This window comes from Chiloscyllium plagiosum, unplaced genomic scaffold (assembly GCF_037043375.1).
Source record: "Chiloscyllium plagiosum isolate Xiang-an unplaced genomic scaffold, Cpla_swu_hap1 HiC_scaffold_50, whole genome shotgun sequence".
Taxonomy (NCBI): Eukaryota; Metazoa; Chordata; class Chondrichthyes; order Orectolobiformes; family Hemiscylliidae; genus Chiloscyllium; species Chiloscyllium plagiosum.
Genome location: NW_028270188.1, coordinates 54,755,011 through 54,768,263, shown reverse-complemented (window position 1 = coordinate 54,768,263; position 13,253 = coordinate 54,755,011). Strand labels below are relative to the sequence as shown.

Here is a 13,253-nt window from a genome sequence, read left to right as displayed (position 1 = left end):
GAGTGGCCTCCTGCTCCTGTTTCCCTGTTGGAATAGTCATAGAATCCCCACAGTGTGGGAACAGGCCATTCAGCCCAGCAAGTCCACACTGACCCTCCAAAGAGTGACCCACACAGACCCATTTCCCTGTTACTCTGCATTTACCCCTGACTAATCCACCCTAACCTGCACATCCCTGGGCACTATGACAATTTAGCAAGGCCAATCCACCCTAACCTGTACATCCCTGGGCACTATGGGACAATTTAGCATGGCCATTCCACCCTAACCTGCACATCCCTGGGCACTATGACAATTTAGCAAGGCCAATCCACCCTAACCTGTACATCCCTGGGCACTATGGGACAATTTAGCATGGCCATTCCACCCTAACCTGCACATCCCTGGGCACTATGACAATTTAGCAAGGCCAATCCACCCTAACCTGCACATCCCTGGGCACTATGGGACAATTTAGCATAGCCAATCCACCCTCACCTGCACATCCCTGGGCACTATGACAATTTAGCATGGCCAATCCACCCTAACCTGCACATCCCTGGGCACTATGGGACAATTTAGCATAGCCAATCCACCCTAACCTGCACATCCCTGGGCACTATGGGGCAATTTAGCACGGCCAATCTACCCTAACCTGCACATCCCTGGGCACTACGGGACAATTTAGCATGGCCAATCCACCCTAACCTGCACATCCCTGGGCACTACGGGACAATTTAGCATGGCCAATCCACCCTAACTTGCACATCTTTGGACTGTGGGAGGAAACCTACGTAGACACGGAGGGTGGGAGTGAAGGTACAAACTACCCACACAGACTCCCAGCCTCAGGTGACATCGACCCCAGGTCCCTGGCATCAGGAGGCAGCGGCACTAGCCACCGTGCCACCCCCTGCTGCCGACACTGCACATTCCAAAGCCTGCCGCTCGTGTGGCCCCAGGGCAGAGAGAGAGAGAGACAGACAGACAGCGACAGGGATTAGCTGGTGAACACACCAAATGTTGGGTTATCTGGCACAGCCGCGCTCGCCAGGCACGGCCGGCCGTTCTCACCCGACGGAGGACACCATGGCTTTGGGAAGGGCAGGCAAGGACGACGGCAGCCTCTCGGTTCTCCGGGCGATCCGGGACTGTCTGTACATCTTGCTGTGTTGTTGGTGCGTGAAGGAGATGCTCGACTGAGCACGGCCGGGAGGGGTGAGTCTCGCTCGCGGGGGAAGGGCGGGGTGGGGGAATGCGAGAACGAGAGGAGCAGCCTTCAGCCACGCAGGGGGGAACTTGGTAGGGGTGACCCCCGAACCTGACCCCCACCCCCACCCCCACCCCCACCCCCCCATGGCTCTCTACTGGCCTCGGTGAAGGGGTGGTGGGGTGTTTGTGTCTCCCCCATGCTGAGAGAGAGAGAGGAGTGCGTCCCTTTCCCCCTGGACGCAGTCCAAGTGTGGGAGGGCAAAGTAAAGTACAGGAGCAGGCCCTTCGGCCCTCAGAAGCTGCACCTATCATCGTGCCCTCGTTAAACAAGAAAGGAAACTATTGGCTCAGTAGTTACCGCCGCTGCCTCATGGTGCCAGTGACCAGGGTTTGATTCCCCCCACCCCACTTAGGGATGCTGTCTGTGTGGAGTTTGGACATTCTCTGCCCGTATTGGCGTGGGTTTCCTCCCACAGTCCAAAGATGTGCAGGTTAGGATGGATTGGCCATGCTAAATTGCCCCATAGTGCCCAGGGATGTGCAGGTTAGGGTGGATTGGCCATGCTAAATTGTCCCATAGTGCCCAGGGATGTGCAGGTTAGGGTGGATTGGCCATGCTAAATTGCCCCATAGTGCCCAGGGATGTGCAGGTTAGGGTGGATTGGCCATGCTAAATTGCCCCATAGTGCCCAGGGATGTGCAGGTTAGGGTGGATTGGCCATGCTAAATTGCCCCATAGTGCCCAGGGATGTGCAGGTTAGGGTGGATTGGCCATGCTAAATTGTCCCATAGTGCCCAAGGGATGTGCAGGTTAGGGTGGATTGACCATGCTAAATTGTCCCATAGTGCCCAAGGGATGTGCAGGTTAGGGTGGATTGGCCATGCTAAATTGTCCCGTAGTGCCCAGGGATGTGCAGGTTAGGGTGGATTAGCCATGCTAAATTGTCCCATAGCGACCAGGGATGTGCAGGTTAGGTGGATTGGCCATGCTAAATTGTCCCATAGTGCCCATTGATGTGCAGGTTAGGGTGGATTGGCCATGCTAAATTGTCCCATAGCGACCAGGGATGTGCAGGTTAGGGTGGATTGGCCATGCTAAATTGTCCTGTAGTGCCCAGGGATGTGCAGGTTAGGGTGGATTGGCCATGCTAAATTGTCCCGTAGTGCCCAGGGATGTGCAGGTTAGGGTGGATTGGCCATGCTAAATTGTCCTGTAGTGCCCAGGGATGTGCAGGTTAGGGTGGATTGGCCATGCTAAATTGTCCTGTAGTGCCCAGGGATGTGCAGGTTAGGGTGGATTAGCCATGCTAAATTGTCCCATAGCGACCAGGGATGTGCAGGTTAGGTGGATTGGCCATGCTAAATTGTCCCATAGTGCCCATTGATGTGCAGGTTAGGGTGGATTGGCCATGCTAAATTGTCCCATAGCGACCAGGGATGTGCAGGTTAGGGTGGATTGGCCATGCTAAATTGTCCCGTAGTGCCCAGGGATGTGCAGGTTAGGGTGGATTGGCCATGCTAAATTGTCCCGTAGTGCCCAGGGATGTGCAGGTTAGGGTGGATTGGCCATGCTACATTGTCCCATAGTGCCCAGGGATGTATAGGTTCGGTCAGGGATAAATATCGGAAGGGAGAATTGTGGAATGGATGTGGGTGGGTTGCTCTTTGGAGGGTCAGTGTGGACTTGTTGGGCTGGAGAGCCTGTTTCCACACTGCCCTTACTGGGGCCGTATCCTTCTCTTCCCTTCCTTGTTGTGGAACCATTCAGATGCTTGTTAAATGTCGCTAATGTTCAATAGACAATCGGTGCAGGAGTAGGCCATTCAGCCCTTCGAGCCTGCACCACCATTCATTATGATCATGGCTGATCATCCTTAATCAGTATCCTGTTCCTGCCTTATCTCCATAACCCTTGATCCCACCATCCTTGAGAGCTCTATCCAACTCTTTCTTAAATGAATGCAGAGACTGGGCCTCCACTGCCCTCTGGGGCAGAGCATTCCACACAGCCACCACTCTCTGGGTCAAGAAGTTTCTCCTCATCTCTGTCCTAAATGGTCTACCCCGTATTTTTAAGCTGTGACCTCTGGTTCACTCTGGACTCACCCATCAGTGGAAATATGTTTCCTACTGCCAGAGTGTCCAATCCTTTAATTATCTTATGTCTCAATCAGATCCCCTCTCAGTCTTCTAAACTCAAGGGTGTACAAGCCCAGTCACTCTAATCTTTCAGCGTAAGGTAGTCCCGCCATTCCAGGAATTGACCTCGTGAACCTACGCTGCACTCTCTCAATAGCCAGATGTCTTTCCTCAAATTTGGAGACCAGAACTGCACACAGTACTCCAGGTGTGGTCTCACCAGGGCCCTGTACAGCTGCAGAAGAACCTCTTTGCTTCTATACTCAATCCCTCTTGTTATGAAGGCCAGCATGCTATTAGCCTTCTTCACTACCTGCTGTACCTGCATGCTTACCTTCACTGACTGGTGTACAAGAACACCCAGATCTCTCTGTACTGCCCCTTTACCTAAATTAATTCCATTTAGGTAGTAATCTGCCTTCCTGTTCTTGCCACCAAAGTGGATAACCATACATTTATCCACATTAAACTGCATCTGCCATGCATCTGACCACTCACCTAACCTGTCCAGATCACCCTGTAATCTCCTGACATCCTCCTCACATTTCACCCTGCCACCCAGCTTTGTATCATCAGCAAATTTGCTAATGTTACTATTAATACCACCTTCCATATCATTAATATATATTGTTAAAAGCTGCGGTCCCAGCACTGATCCCTGCTGTACCCCACTGGTCACTGCCTGCCATTCCGAAAGGGAGCCGTTTATCACTACTCTTTGTTTCCTGTCAGCCAACCAACTTTCAATCCAAGTTAGTACTTTGCCCCCAATACCATGCGCCCTAATTTTGCTCACTAACCTCCTATGTGGGACTTTATCAAAGGCTTTCCGAAAGTCCAGGTACATGACATCCGCTGGATCTCCCTCGTCCATCTTCAGAGTTACATCCCCAAAAAAGTCCAGAAGATTAGGCAAGCATGATTTCCCCTTCATAAATCCATGCTGACTCTGACCTGTTCCTGCTTCCACCACTTCTTCTAGCAATGTGTACCTACCACACTCTGCGTGAACAACATCCCTCGCACGGCTCCCTTCGACGTTCCCCCTCCCACCTTGACCCTGTGCTCCTTTTTTGCAATTGAAACTCCAACCCCAGGGGCAAACAGCCTCTGACTATCCGCCCTATATCTGCCTCTCGTGACTTGTACCCTCTTTCTCCGGTATCCTGCCAGACATCGTGTTTCTGACGAAAGCAGCCTCAGTTCTTTTTCACCCTCCCTCATCGCTGATGCCCCTCGAGATCAGGCCAGAACATTCTCTCCCCAAAGCGTCCATGTCCTTGCATTCGCCTAGCCACCAGTAGTACACACGGTCCTTCCAAAGGCAGCCCACCGAGGCAAAACGGGCTGTTCCGAATCGCGGGGGTGTGGGGGCGGTGATGTTTTCGATCCTTGGGCAGTTGTGGGGGTGGGGAGTCGGTCATCAGACAGGGAACACGGATCGTTCGGGGATACAAATCAGAAAAGGAGGAGGTGGATATCGCCGATGTCGCGATCTTTCAGGACCTGGGAACGGAATCAGCAGGAAAAGGTTGTGGGGGGAAGGGATTCCATGACGGAATCGGAAATGGTGGTGGGGAGTAATGGCGAGGGTGGGGGTGAATTCCGTCTGCTCTAACGGGGTTCAATCCTCTGTCTCAGCGCACTCTCTCCTGCAATATCAGAATTGACAATAACGAGTGAGGAGATGGCATTGAGAAAGGTTTGTTACAACATTTACCCAGGGCGGGAAGGCATCGAGTGTAACTATACTTCAGCCCTGCTTCCCCTCCCCCCCCCCCCCGCCCCCATGGAGGTGAGCCGCCATCTTGAACTGCTGCAGTTCCCGTGACCTTCCCTCCAAGCAGTGTAGGGACGGGAGGGAGTCCCAGAGTTCTGACCCCGAAGGAATGGCCGAGATATTTCACTGTGTTGTGTGAGAGGTAGGGCATGGAGGGGCTGGTGTATCTGCTGCCCCTCACCCCCCGCAGGGGGTAACGGTGACTGGTACTATGTAAGGAGGGTTGGCGCAGGAGTTCATGATTGACACCATAAGGGAGGTTTTGGGCTTTATTTGACTTGGCCAGGGGGGAGGTGGGTGCTGGGGTTTATTTGAAGGGGAGCTGGGGTAGAGATGGCACAGGAAGACTCCACACGATCCTGCAAATCAACTGTGTTCAATTCTCCCACCCACCTCTTCCAATTCTCTGTGATACAGTGGTAGTGCCCCTAACTCTGAGACAGGAGATCTATGTTCAAATTCAGTCTGCTCCAGAGGGTTGTTATCACACAATAGGCTGATTCATATTCCGAATGTATCTCAACTCTTTTCACCTCCCCCTCCCTATCTCTGTCAGCCCCTACACCCCCTCCCTATCTCTGTCACCCCTACTCCCCTCTCTATCTCTGTCACCCCCTCTGGCCCCCTACATCCCCTCCCTATCCCTGTATATGAAATTAATCTAATCCCATTTACCAACATTTGGCCCATATCCTCATGCAGGGAGAATGGGGGACTCGGTCCCACGGGGAGTGAGGGGAGGGGGGGGAGAATGGGGGACTCGCTCCCACGGGGAGTTGGGGGGGGGGGGGTGAATGGGGGACTCGCTCCCACGGGGAGTGGGGGAAGAATGGGGGACTCGCTCCCATGGGGAGTGAGGGGGGGGGAGAGAATGGGTGACTTGCTCCCACGGGGAGTGAGGGAGGGGGGGGGAGAATGGGTGACTCGCTCCCACCGGGAGTGAGGGAGGGGGGGGGAGAATGGGTGACTCGCTCCCACGGGGAGTGAGGGGGGGGGGGAGAATGGGTGACTCGCTCCCACGGGGAGTGAGGGGGGGGGGGGAGAATGGGGGACTCGCTCCCACGGGGAGTGAGGGGGGGGGGTAGAATGGGGGACTCGCTCCCATGGGGAGTGAGGGGGGGGGGGGAGAGAATGGGGGGAGCTGTATAATCACATGATGGAGAGAGGGTGAAGAAGGAAAGGGGAGAAACCTCCGAGGTGTTGACCAGAGTTGGGGGGACAAGGGGGGAGCAGTGGAGAGGATCCTTTAGTGGAAGGATTTTGGTCCAGTGTTTAAAAATGGTTGGGGGGGGAGGGGCACAGATTTGAGACGGCAATGAGGAGACATTCTTTAATCGCTCGAACGGATGAGACGCTTTGGACGAAGTGGGGACTTTTGGAGGAGCAACTGGGGTGGGCTTGGGGGGGGAGCATTGATTTGAAGGGACAGCCCAGACCAGAGGGCACGAATGGCCTGCTTCACCCCTGGGACTATTTTGGGGGATGGGGCTGCAAGTTTGTCCACTGGACTGGGGTGAGGCGGGATCCGGGAAAGCCCAGTTCCCGGGTGTTGACCATCCTGTGGGAAAGCAGCAGAGAGCTGGGCAGAATGGCATTCCGTCGGCTGTGGGCAACGGGATTGTGCCCCCCTCTTTCCGTCTCCCCTCGCCACAGGTACCCGGGCTCAATGTGCCATCTCCACCCACCATCTCTCCACCTCCCAACGGGCTCGCTTGGGATATGGACCAGCTCTGACCAAGCACCCTCCCCACCTCTTATTATCTGAAGGAAGTGGCCTCAACCTTAAAGTTTTCATATTTTTAAAAGGCATTATGTTCCGGGCACCATTTGATTGTTAAAACTACCGAGGGTTAAGCAAAACTCACTTGATTTGCCCCCTTTAGTTAAAGTAACATGCAACAGAAATTGGCACCACTCCTTCAGAGTCAACACGATGTCCAGCGCAGAAACACACCCATCCGTGCCAACCTAACCTCATCTAGTCCCATTTGCCAGCACTTGGCCCCCTAATCCTTCCCATTCATGTCCCCACCCAGATGCCTTTCATATGTCATTGTACCAAAGTTCAATGGTGTAATACCTTAGCAGGGATGACCGTGGAGGAACAATGGCGGATATTTCTGGGTATAATGCAGAAGATGCAGGATCAGTTCATTCCTAAAAGGAAGAAAGATCCCAGGAGGAGGCATGGGCGGCCGTGGCTGACGAGGGAAGTTAAGAAACGTATAAAGTTAAAAGAGAAAAAGTATAACGTAGCGAAGATAAGTGGGAAAACTGAGGACTGGGAAGCTCTTAAAGAACAACAGAGGATTACTAAGAAGGAAATACGCAGAGAAAAAATGAGGTACGAAGGTAAACTGGCCAAAAATATAAAGGAGGATAGTAAAAGCTTTTTTAGGAATGTGAAAGGCAAAAAAATGGTTAAGACTAAAATTGGGCCCTTGAAGACAGAAGCGGGTGAATATATTATGGGGAACAAAGAAATGGCAGAAGAGTTGAATTGGTACTTCAGATCTGTGTTCACTGGGGAAGACACAAGCGATCTCCCTGAGGTAACAGTGGCTTAAGGGAATTTACATTTGCCAGGAATTGGTGTAGGAGAGACTGTTAGGTCTGAAGGTTAATAAGTCCCCGGGGCCTGATGGTCTACATCCCAGGGTACTGAAGGAGGTGGCTCGAGAAATCGTGGATGCGTTGGTGATTATTTTCCAGAGTTCGATAGATTCGGGATCAGTTCCTGCGGATTGGAGGGTGGCTAATGTTATACCACTTTTTCAGAAAGGAGGGAGAGAGAAAGCAGGAAATTATAGACCAGTTAGTCTGACCTCAGTGGTGGGAAAGATGCTGGAGTCTATTATAAAGGATGAAATTACGGCACATCTGGATAGTAGTAACAGGATAGGTCAGAGTCAGCATGGATTTATGAAGGGGGAATCATGCTTGACTAATCTTCTGGAATTTTTTGAGGATGTAACTCTGAAGATGGACGAGGGAGATCCAGTAGATGTGGTGTACCTGGGCTTTCAAAAAGCTTTTGATAAAGTCCCACATAGGAGGTTAGTGAGCAAAATTAGGGCACATGGTACTGGGGGCAAAGTACTAACTTGGATTGAAGATTGGTTGGCTGACAGGAAACAAAGAGTAGTGATAAACGGCTCCCTTTCGGAATGGCAGGCAGTGACCAGTGGGGTACAGCAGGGATCAGTACTAGGACCGCAGCTTTTTACAATATATATTAATGATATAGAAGATGGTATTAGCAATAACATTAGCAAATTTGCTGATGATACTAAGCTGGGTGGCAGGGTGAAATGTGAGGAGGATGTTAGGAGATTACAGGGTGACCTGGACAAGTTAGGTGAGTGGTCAGATGCATGGCAGATGCAGTTTAATGTGGATAAATGTGTGGTTATCCACTTTGGTGGCAAGAACAGGAAGGCAGATTACTACCTAAATGGAATTAATTTAGGTAAAGGGGCAGTACAAAGAGATCTGGGTGTTCTTGTACACCAGTCAGTGAAGGTAAGCATGCAGGTACAGCAGGTAGTGAAGAAGGCTAACAGCATGCTGGCCTTCATAGCAAGAGGGATTGAGTATAGAAGCAAAGAGGTTCTTCTACAGCTGTACAGGGCCCTGGTGAGACCACAATACCTTAGCAGGGATGACAGTGGAGGAACAATGGCGGATATTTCTGTGTATAATACAGAAGTTGCAGGATCAGTTCATTCCAAAATGGACGAAAGATCCCTAGGAGGAGGCATGGGTGGCCGTGGCTGATGAGGGAAGTTAAGAAACATATAAAGTTAAAAGAGAAAAAGTATAACGTAGCAAAGATAAGTGGGAAAACTGAGGACTGGAAAGCAGTTCTGGTCTCCAAATTTGAGGAAAGACATTCTGGCTATTGAGGGAGTGCAGCGTAGGTTCACGAGGTCAATTCCTGGAATGGCGGGACTACCTTACGCTGAAAGACTGGAGCGACTGGGCTTGTATACGCTTGAGTTTAGAAGGCTGAGAGGGGATCTGATTGAGACGTATAAGATTATGAAAGGATTGGACACTCTGGCAGCAGGAAACATGTTTCCGCTGATGGGTGAGTCCGAACCAGAGGACACAGCTTAAAAATATGGGGTAGACCATTTAGGACAGAGATGAGGAGAAACTTCTTGACCCAGAGAGTGGTGGCTGTGTGGAATGCTCTGCCCCAGAAGGCAGTGGAGGCCCAGTCTCTGGATTCATTTAAGAAAGAGTTGGATAGAGCTCTCAAGGATAGTGGAATCAAGGGTTATCGAGATAAGGCAGGAACAGGATACTGATTGAGGATGATCAGCCATGATTATATTGAATGGCGGTGCAGGCTCCAAGGGCTGAATGGCCTACTCCTGCACCGATTGTCTATTGTCCATTCCACACACACACCACTCTGCATGAAAAAGTGTCCCTTTTAAATCTTTCCCCCTCTCACCGTGAATGTTTGGGCTCCCCTACCCTGGGGAAAAGACCTTGCCCATTTACCCTATCCATGCCCCCTCATGATTTTATAAACCTCTATAAGGTCACCCCCTCAGCCTCCGACGCTCCAGGGAAAACAGCCCCAGCCTGTTCAGCCTCTCCCTGTAGCTCAAACCCTCCAACATCCTTGTCAATCTTTTCTGAAACCTTTCAAGATGCACAACATCTTTCCGATAGGAAGGAGATCAGAATTGCACACAGTATTCCAAAAATGTCCTGTACAGCCGCAACATGACCTCCCAACTCCTGTACTCAATACTCTGACCAATAAAGGAAAGCATACCAAACGCCGCCTTCACTATCCTATCTACCTGCGACTCCACTTTCAAGGGACTATGAACCTACACTCCAAGGTCTCTCTCTGTTCTGTCACCCTTAACAGAATAAGCGATCATTTAATTATTGTTCCCCAATCTAGTTCCATCCCATAAACAAACCCTTAGCAAAGGCAGATTCAGCGAAACAAGTTGTCTCCTGGGTAATTTAGATTAGATTAGATTAGATTACTTACAGTTTGGAAACAGGCCCTTCGGTCCAACAAGTCCACACCGACCCTCTGAAGAGCAACCCACCCAGACCCATTCCCCTACATTTACCCCTTCACCTAACACTACGGGCAATTTAGCATAGCCAATTCACCTAACCTGCACATTTTTGGACTGTGGGAGGAAATCGGAGCAAACCCACGCAGACACGGAGAATGTGCAAACTCCACACAGTCAGTCGCCTGAAGTGGGAATTGAAGCCGGGTCTCTGGCGCTGTGAGACAGCAGTGCTAACCACCGTGCCGCCCAAATTCTCCAGCCCGGGAGGGAAATACTCAGAGAGAGAGAGAGAGAGAGAAGCAGGGAGCAATGTCTTGCAGTCTCTAAACTGTAAGACCCCAGCAACTGAAAAACTAAAGCTAAAGATCCTGGTTCTGTGAGACCTGACCCCACCCGGCCTGGCTGCTTCTACTGTTTCAAGTTTAAAACACCGAGGCCACGCAGGCTGTCTACTTTGTAGACTGCTCGGCCCATCTGTCTCAACCTTTCTTCACAAAACAAAAGCAGTATAAAATATATTTGTGCGAGCCATAGTGTCGACTCAACAGCAAACACCTGAGGTGCAGGAGACAGCCAAAGACACGCGCCAGCATGTGATCCTCACGTGATGTTGTTAAAGAGGCAGGATGTCAGTGTGCACACCCCAACAGCCCATAGCTTTGAGAGGTTATTTTTGCCCTGTTTTTGTTTTGAAGAGAGATTGTAAGGCAGAGTCACCAAAGAGTCTACCCAAAGCCACTAGAGTAAAGAGCTTTTACAGGGTTGCTTCACTGAAAATTTGCTACAATAGACGCAGCCTGAACGGGCGTAACCGGCATTCTCAGTTTTTGATGGCTTTTTTAAATTCAGTTTTTAGGGTTAGCATTGAGAGATTGCTATCAGGGTCTGGAAGAACCTGTTTCACCCTTCTCTCAATAGAAGGGAGCCAATAGCTGGATTGTTGTGGGGTTGGGGGTAGAGGTTCTCTTCTGAGACCGCTGGATTCCCTGTGAGGCAACCATCAGGAGCAACTTTCTCTACACAGAGGGTGGTTTGCGTGTGAAATGAACTTCAAGAGGAAGTGGTGGATGCAGGTACGGTTACAATGTCTGAAAGACATTTGAATAAGTCCATGAACAGGAAAGGTTTGAGGGTGCCTGGGCCAGGAGCAGGCAGGTGAGACGAGTCTATATTGGGATAATGGATTGTTTGGACCCAAGGGTCTGTTTCTGTGCTGTATGACTCCATGACTGGTCTGTGACTGTCTGAATTTGCATCGGGGTGTGTTTATGAGCTGTGATTACATTAGAACAGTCTATACATCTACAGGTTGGGGTGGATTGGCCATACTAACTTGTCCCGTAGTGCCCAGGGATGTGCAGGTTAGGGTGGATTGGCCGTGCTAAATTGTCCCGTAGTGCCCAGGGATGTGCGGGTTAGGGTTGATTAGCCATGCTAAATTGTCCCATAGTGCCCAGGGATGTGCAGGTTAGGGTGGATTGGCCATGCTAAATTGTCCCATAGTGTCCTGGAATGTGCAGGTTAGGGTGGATTGGCCATGCTAAATTGACCGCTAGTGCCCAGGGATGTGCAGGTTAGGGTGGATTGGCCATGGGAAATTATCCCATAGTGCCCAGGGATGTGCAGGTTAGGGTGGATTGGCCATGCTAAATTGTCCCATAGTGCCCAGGGATGTGCAGGTTAGGGTGGATTGGCCATGCTAAATTGTCCCATAGTGCCCAGGGATGTGCAGGTTAGGGTGGATTGGCCATGCTAAATTGTCCCATAGTGCCCAGGGATGTGCAGGTTAGGGTGGATTGGCCATGGGAAATTGTCCCATAGTGCCCAGGGATGTGCAGGTTAGGGTGGATTGGCCACGCTAAATTGTCCCATAGTGCCCAGGGATGTGCAGGTTAGGGTGGATTGGCCACGCTAAATTGTCCCATAGTGCCCAGGGATGTGCAGGTTAGGGTGGTTTGGCCATGGGGAAATGCAGGGTTTCGGGGAGAGATGGGGGGAGTGAGTCTGGATGGGATGCTCTTCGGAGGGTTGGCATAGACTCAATGGGCTGAATGGCCTGCTGCCACACTGTAGGGATTTTATTAAGAAAAAGTTAGTCAGAGTTACTGTATCGGTGTTTGTGTTTTAATAGTTGAGCTATTCCTTTGGTTTTTGTGTTAAATCGCCAGCTTTCTTAAAATAAATGTCTTTGTGACCAGCGGTTTGACCCGTGGGCGTTACCCGTTTGCCTTGAAATGAAGATTACGTGAGGGTCTTCCTCAAGTATTTCGGTGTTGGTGGGGGAGGGGGGGGTGAAATCTGGTCTGGGGGTGGTCTCAAGAGTTTGTGACGGTCTCCCCTTTTCCATTGTAGCCTGCTGGAATGTAAGTGACTCCCGTCCACCTTGTCAGCCCTTCCCAATCCAGGTCCCGGAGGAACGTGGCAGGAAGGGGGAGGAAGATCGCGTCTGACGGAGCGACGTTGGCGATGCTGGAGAGGATGGTGTCCTTCTACGATAGCGATGGAATAAAGCATTTGCATGGCTGACTGTCTGTCTGTCTGTTTGTCTCTCTCTTAGCCTCTCCTTTGCCCGGTACTGCTGAGGGACGCGCTGCCCGCTCTGATTTACTCCAGCAGATTCAACGTTTCGGGCATAAGCTCAGGGTCAGGAATGTCAGGGGGTGTGGGATATTCCAAGTGGGACTGGAGTTCTGTGATGTCAGCCTCCCTGCTGGTCATGTCCTCAAGGGGTTACCTGGTCTCAGGTGGGAGGGAGAGAGAGAGAGAGAGAGACCAGGTAACCTGCAACAAGGATGTGTCTGAAAGGAGCTCGAGATGATCTCGGGTGTTGCCCAGCTCCATCGCTCGCCCATCTCCGAGACGGTCAGGGTGACCACATTGATTTCAAGGTCCAACACATTTGTCCCACAGCACCCGCTCCCTCAGCACTGACCCTCTCACAGCGCCCACTCCCTCAGCACTGACCCTCCCACAGCACCCACTCCCTCAGCACTGACCCTCCCACAGCACCCGCTCCCTCAGCACTGACCCTCTCACAGCGCCCACTCCCTCAGCACTGACCCTCCCACAGCACCCGCTCCCTCAGCACT

The 13,253-nt window shown here is 51.4% G+C and overlaps 1 long non-coding RNA gene across 1 annotated transcript; it reads left to right on the top strand.

Moving 5' to 3' along the window:
* The first annotated feature begins 705 nt into the window (after positions 1 to 705).
* On the top strand, positions 706 to 12,695 carry LOC148135317 (uncharacterized). The gene is made up of 2 exons (XR_015755362.1): positions 706 to 1,197; positions 12,517 to 12,695. It is a non-coding gene; the product is annotated as an uncharacterized LOC148135317 (long non-coding RNA).
* Positions 12,696 to 13,253: the final 558 nt, after the last annotated feature.